The 6,155-nt window shown below is 45.2% G+C and overlaps 1 pseudogene; it reads right to left on the reverse strand.

Moving 5' to 3' along the window:
* Nucleotides 1-449: 449 nt before the first annotated feature.
* LOC111180289 (ADP-ribosylation factor-like protein 2-binding protein pseudogene) lies at nt 450-1,601 on the reverse strand (annotated as a pseudogene).
* Between the last annotated feature and the right edge of the window lie 4,554 nt (nt 1,602-6,155).

Raw genomic sequence — 6,155 nt, forward strand, 5'->3', positions numbered from 1 at the left:
GGGATCTTTGCAGACCAGGGCTCGAACCCATAGTCCCCTTCATTGACAGGTGGATTCTTAACCACTGCGCCACCAGGGAAGCCCAGACATTGATTTTCACACGTAGCTTTTAGGTAAAGGACATCTCTCTAAGTTGATTTCTACAGCCAAGACTAGCTGTGATAGTAGCATTTTCAGAAATCTTGAGATGGGCAGCTAGCTTGAGTTAAACTCTAGATAAACACTCCCAGTCAAAAACCCCATAGAGGCTGCAGGACTGAAACTCTGACCCATATAAGCTGTGAGTGCACAAAAAGCCTGGTGGGACATGCAAGGCCCGCTGGGCAAGAGGGCTGGTGATGGTGGGTTCTCCCAATATGGACACGCTAACATGTATGCTGGGAAAGGGCCCCCCAGGTGGAATGCTGGGCTTGGGCTTGCTGCAGGAGCCACTCAGAAGCCCCTGAGAGAGGTGTCTACTCCGGGAGGAGTACTAGGGTTACTGAAGACAAGAACGTGTCCCTGGAAGGTCAGGTAATTTTCTTCTGACCCATCAATACTTAACATTAATGAAGGGTTGCAGAACAGTCAGTCTTTCCGAGATGTATTCTTCTGACGTCATTAGCCAAAGCCTCTCCCAGTCTATTCGGCTGGTGATGTCCAGAAAGATCCCAATACCTGGAGGTGGGACTTGGGGCCGCATATTGTTCTGGGAACCTGGCAATGAAGATGATTTGCACAATGAAGTAACCACTAAACCGCAGCTTAAGTCCAGTCCTCGGCCTTCTTTTTCTGCTCGAGAGTCCAGGAACAGTTCCTTAAAAGCCAGAAAATCCGTAAACGTGAGCAGCATGTCAAAGATGTCACTGGCCACTTCATCTTTATGGTGCTGTAAAGTTGTAGTGAAAGCCGCCATGTTAAATCCAGGAATCCGCTCCAACAGCTCTTCTATATACTTTTCTAGCAAAGAAGTACATTCGTTAAAAACAGGCGTGTAGGTGAGCTTCTTCTCTTCCGTGTCTTCAAACTCCTGGTAGTAAACACTTGTCCGTGAAATTCCTCTGTAATAAACGGAACTCATCATCCATGATAATGTCCTCTAAATATCCAACCACAGCATCAAATTCTGCATCAGAGGTAGAAGAGAAAGTGCGAAGCTCTCTTCCTCTAGGGCGTCCATCGCCGCCGCCACTGTCTCATCCACCGGGCGCGGGCGAGCTGCCCGCGGGCCTTGTACCCCACCCGTGGCCCGGGCCCGGGCGCAGCCTCAGCTCTGCTCCGCAGACACCCAAGCGGAACCGGGGAGGCCTCGCCGCCGAGGCCACTCCCGGCTCACGGCCCAGCCGGGTAGCGCATGCGCGCGAGGCCTGGGCCTCAGGCTCCCTGGCTGCGGCCACGCGCCGGCCTCGAAGTCCGGCCAGACCTCACTAAGCTCGCCACAGGCGCCGGCCACCCCTGCTTTCTTACACCCTACAAACCGAACCATCCTCCTTCCCGCCAACTGAACGAACTCCTGACTTGGGAACAAGATATTTTGAAGTCCCAGCCCGAGGACCGGCTGTGCTACTGGCCCAAGAAGGAAAGTGAACCAACAGACTTTTCTCTCCTACACTTAAAGTAATTCAAAACCCAAAGTAACAAAAAGAATGGCTTTATAATCAGAATGATGAATTTATATTTCTTGTTTCTTCATCACTTTGTTTTAGGAAGCCGGGAAAGAAAAACTCTTGCCCTTGGTAACTAACTTTTGAATCACCAGCAGAGGGCAGGCATTGCTCACCTAAAGGAAACCCGGAGTTGCCCGTCTGCGTTCAAGTACAGACTGAAATGCCAGTATCCGCAGGAACCCGCTGCTGGATCAACTCCATCTCCTGGTCGTTTTCTTTCTTTCTATTTTCTTTTTTGCTGTACGCGGGCCCCTCACTGTTGTGGCCTCTCCCGTCGCGGAGCACAGGCTCCGGACAAGCAGGCCCAGCGGCTATGGCTCACGGGCCCAGCCGCTCCGCGGCATGTGGGATCTTCCCGGACCGGGGCACGAACCCGTGTCCCCTGCATCGGCAGGCGGACTCTCAACCACTGCGCCACCAGGGAATCCCTGGTCGTTTTCTTGATCCCTGTCACAAGTGACACGATTAAAGTCGTCTCACGCAGTTATAATTCTGTATCAGGAAAGATTTGATTTCTTCTCCTTTTGGGAGACAACTACGTTGAGGTGATGTGAAAATCTTTCTTGAAAAATAAAAGTATTATTTTTCCTAATTAAAAATAAAGCATAAGCATTGAGGAAAATCAGAAAAAAATATAAAGGCACAAAGGGAAGGAAAATTTCACCTCCCAGAGATGATCCCTGTTGGTTTGCTTTTTGGAGCTTTTTCTTCTAATCTCTTTTCTATGAACGCTTCTGAAATGTATTTGCAGCAGTAACGCACGAGGGGTCCTAGACACACTGATAAATGTTTAAACATGCCGTGCTTTCTTGCCTCTGTGCCTTTGCTCACCCAGCTGAACTGGAGACGCCTTTACTAATCTCTGAAAATCCAAATCCAGGATAGTTTTTAAAGTCAGGCTCAAATGTCTTGCTTGATTCTCCCCAGCTGGAATCGATTTGTTTTCTCTGTATTTTTTGTGTCACTCTGTTTATGACTCTCATGGCAATTACCATCTTTTGCCTTGTATTATGATTTTTATGTACAGTTGAATCTTCCTACTAGGTAGGTCTAAATCTTTTGAATGTGGGAATATCAACTTCATCTTTCTACCCTCCATAGCAGAACATAGGGTTATCACATAGTAAATATTCATAAATATTTGTAAAAAGGAGGAAGGAAGGAAAGATGGAATGCCATTTATAATGCCATTTGGTGGAATTTTTCTCAGAGTAGAAGATTCGGAGTTGAATTGTGTCCTCCAAAATGATATGTTGAAGTCCTAATACCCTGATACCTGTGAATATGACCTTATTTGGAAATGGGGTCTTTGTAGATGTAATCAAGTTAAGATGAGGCCACACTGGATTAGAATGGGCCCTAGACCCAATGACTCTAAGGAAAAGGATATATGGTCACAGAGGCCCACAGAGAGGGGCGGATGACCCTGTGATGACCAGGCAGAACTTGCTGTGATGCATCTACAAGGCAGGGATTGCCGGCTACCACCAGAAGGTGGAAGAGGCAAAGAAGGATTCTTCCCTGGAGTCTTCAAAGAGAGCACGACCCTGCTGACACCTTCATTTCAGACTTGTAGCCTTTAGAACTGTGAGAGAATAAATTTCCGTTGTTTTAATCCGCCCAGTTTGTGGTAATTTGTGACAGCAGCCCAAGGAAACAAATGCACCATGTTCAGAACTCTTAGTGACAACAGGCCCCCCAGGAGTGAAGGGAAGTTCCATGGATATTTGGATGGAAGTCAGAATTCCAAGGAGATATAAGGAGTTCTTGGTGAGAATCAGACAGAAGTGGGTTTTTAATGGGTTCAAAGGTAGGTTTCAGTTGTTTCTTTGCCAAAATTTTAGCACAGGCACTCCGTCTTTTGCCTTCATTTATTTTATTTTATTTTTCCCCCCCTTCATTTATTTTTGAAGGCATTCGGCCTGACTGAAGGTCTTTGAAAAACATGGCAAAAGTGAACCATCTGATTTCCTCCGTGTCATCAACGGAGTATTTCTAAATGCATGTAATGGTATTGGCATCTTCTTATCTCCTAAGTAGTTTCTGTTGTATCACAATATATTTGAAAGGATGATGTGAAAAGCTAAAATATGGTACCCACCTAGCTCAAACTCTTAGAAGGGAAGTATGGATTTTCATGTACTGCAGCCATTCATTTATCTGTTATCATCCTAATTAAGGTTCTTATGGATTCTGAGGATTAAATTATAACTGGGAAAATATTGCCAAAGTAGGGGAATGGAGTTTCCTCTCTGAAATAAGCCCAATTGTTCCCCCTCACCCCCACGACTCAGGTAACTTAGATTTTATGGTCCAAGATAGGTAGATCAATTCTTAGAATAAAACGACTTGCTGGGAGGTATAGGTGAGACTGCTTGGTATATATCATCATCTCTCCCCGTAGTAGGAAACATACGTCAGCAGACATCTAGATGACTTTCCTTGGGTTCCCATGGTAACCTTCACATGCTGCCAAAATGGCAGGAGTAATGATGAAGATGATGGTGACAGGGATAACAATGTGTCATCACTGGAACAAAAACAATAGCAAACACTATTTATTCCAGAAAGGATTTTAACCTAGCAGTGTCTGGCACATAGTATCCACTCAATGAAAGTGCTGGATGAAAGGAAAACATGAATGGATGAATTAGAGGAATTGAATCCCTTATAGCAGTGCCCTTTATTGCTTTGCGACTGAGTTTATTTCTGTAATTTCCTACCTCGACGTCTGGGAGTGAGGGAGGCTCAGTAGATACTGACAATACATGGCCAGAGCTGTTAATTTTGAGCAGTAATGAGTTTTGGTTTTTCTATATCATCTCCTGTCTTTTCAGGGTCACTGGCTCCTGAGCATATTAGGGCTGGGATTTGATCCTAGACAAAGATTTCAGGGCTGCTGTGATGCACTGTCTACAAAACCAAAGGCAAGGGACTTCCCTGGTGGTGCAGTGGTTAAGAATCCACCTGCAAATGCAGGGGACACGGGTTTGAGCCCTGGTTTGGGAAGATCCCACATGCTGCAGAGCAACTAAACCCGCGAGCCACAGCTACTGAAGCCCACGTGCCTAGAGCCCGTGCTCCACAACAAGAGAAGCCACCACAATGAGAAGCCCGTGCACCGCAATGAAGAGTAGCCCCCACTCGCCGCAACTAGAGAAAGCCTGTGCGCAGCAATGAAGACCCAACGCAGCCAAACAAACACCCAAAGGCAACTACATTGAACGTTAGCAATGCCCATGACATTTCTGCTTTCAGTTTCTGGTACGTCACTGGATTAAGTTTCTATTGGCTAAAAATAATATTGCCATTTGAGTATTTCCTGACCTTAGGATCAATCCTAATTGATTTATTCAACAAACATTTTTTGGATACCTACTATGGGCCAGGTGCTTTTAAGGCACTGAAGATTTTTTAGTGAACAAAATGCCTCCATGGAGCTGAAATTCCAGCAGGGAAAGAGTAATAAGAAATAAAAGTGTAAAACAATGTCAGGTGTTGGTCATACTATGAATCAGAACAGCAAAATAAGAGGATGGAGAATGTTGGCGAGGCAGGGATCTCTATTTTATTTCATTTTTTAAATTGAAGTAGAGTTGATTTTCAATGTTGTGTTAGTTTCTGGCGTACAGCAAAGTGATTCAGTTATACACATATGTATTTTTTTCATACTCTTTTCCATTATCGTTTATTATAAGATGTTGAATATAGTTTCCCGTGCTATACAGTAGGACCTTGTTATTTATCTGTTTTATACATAGTAGTTTATATCTGCTAATTCCAAACTCCTAATTTATCTCTCCCCCGTCCCCTTTCTCCTTTGGTAGCTGTAAGTTTGTTTTCTGTGTCTGTGCAGGGGTCTCTATTTTAGACAAGGTGGCCAGGGAAGGCTTCTCTGAAGAGGTAACACTTCAGCAGAGACTTAAATGAAGTGAGAGAGTGAATTGTGGGAAAATCTTTGGGAAGAACATTCAGGCAGAGGGAATGGCATGTGAGAAGACTCTGAGCTAGGAATGAACTCGAGGTGTTTGAGGAGCAGTGTGGCTAGAGTGAAATGAATAGGTCTGAGAGTTTAAGGAGATGAGGTTGCAGCATACGTGGGGGCCTATAGAGCGTAGAAAAGAGTTTAGATTTTATTCTGAGTGTGATTGGGAGCCACTGGAGGGTTTTGAGAAGAGGCATGACATGATCTGGTTTATATTTTGAAAAATAAAAATCCCTCAGGCTGCTGTGACTGTAACAGAGAAGATTTGAAGCATGGAGCTTAGCCAGGTGGCCACTGCAGCAGTTCAGGGAAGAAATCAAGGTGCTCAGACCAGGGTGGTGCAATGTGGTCTGTTTCTGGGCATGTTCTGAAGGTAGAGGCAGTGGGACTTGCTAACGAATGAAGTGTGGGATGTGAAGGCATGAGAGAGATGTCAAGGAAGATTTCTAAGGTGTGGGTGGGTGTATGCTTTACAGTTATGGGGGAGACAGGGAGAGACACATTTTGAGGAACAAAGTCAAGAT

Source organism: Delphinapterus leucas, chromosome 17 (genome assembly GCF_059928025.1).
Source record: "Delphinapterus leucas isolate spDelLeu-1000000601 "Yukka" chromosome 17, BTC_Dleu_Yukka2, whole genome shotgun sequence".
NCBI classification, from domain to species: domain Eukaryota; kingdom Metazoa; phylum Chordata; class Mammalia; order Artiodactyla; family Monodontidae; genus Delphinapterus; species Delphinapterus leucas.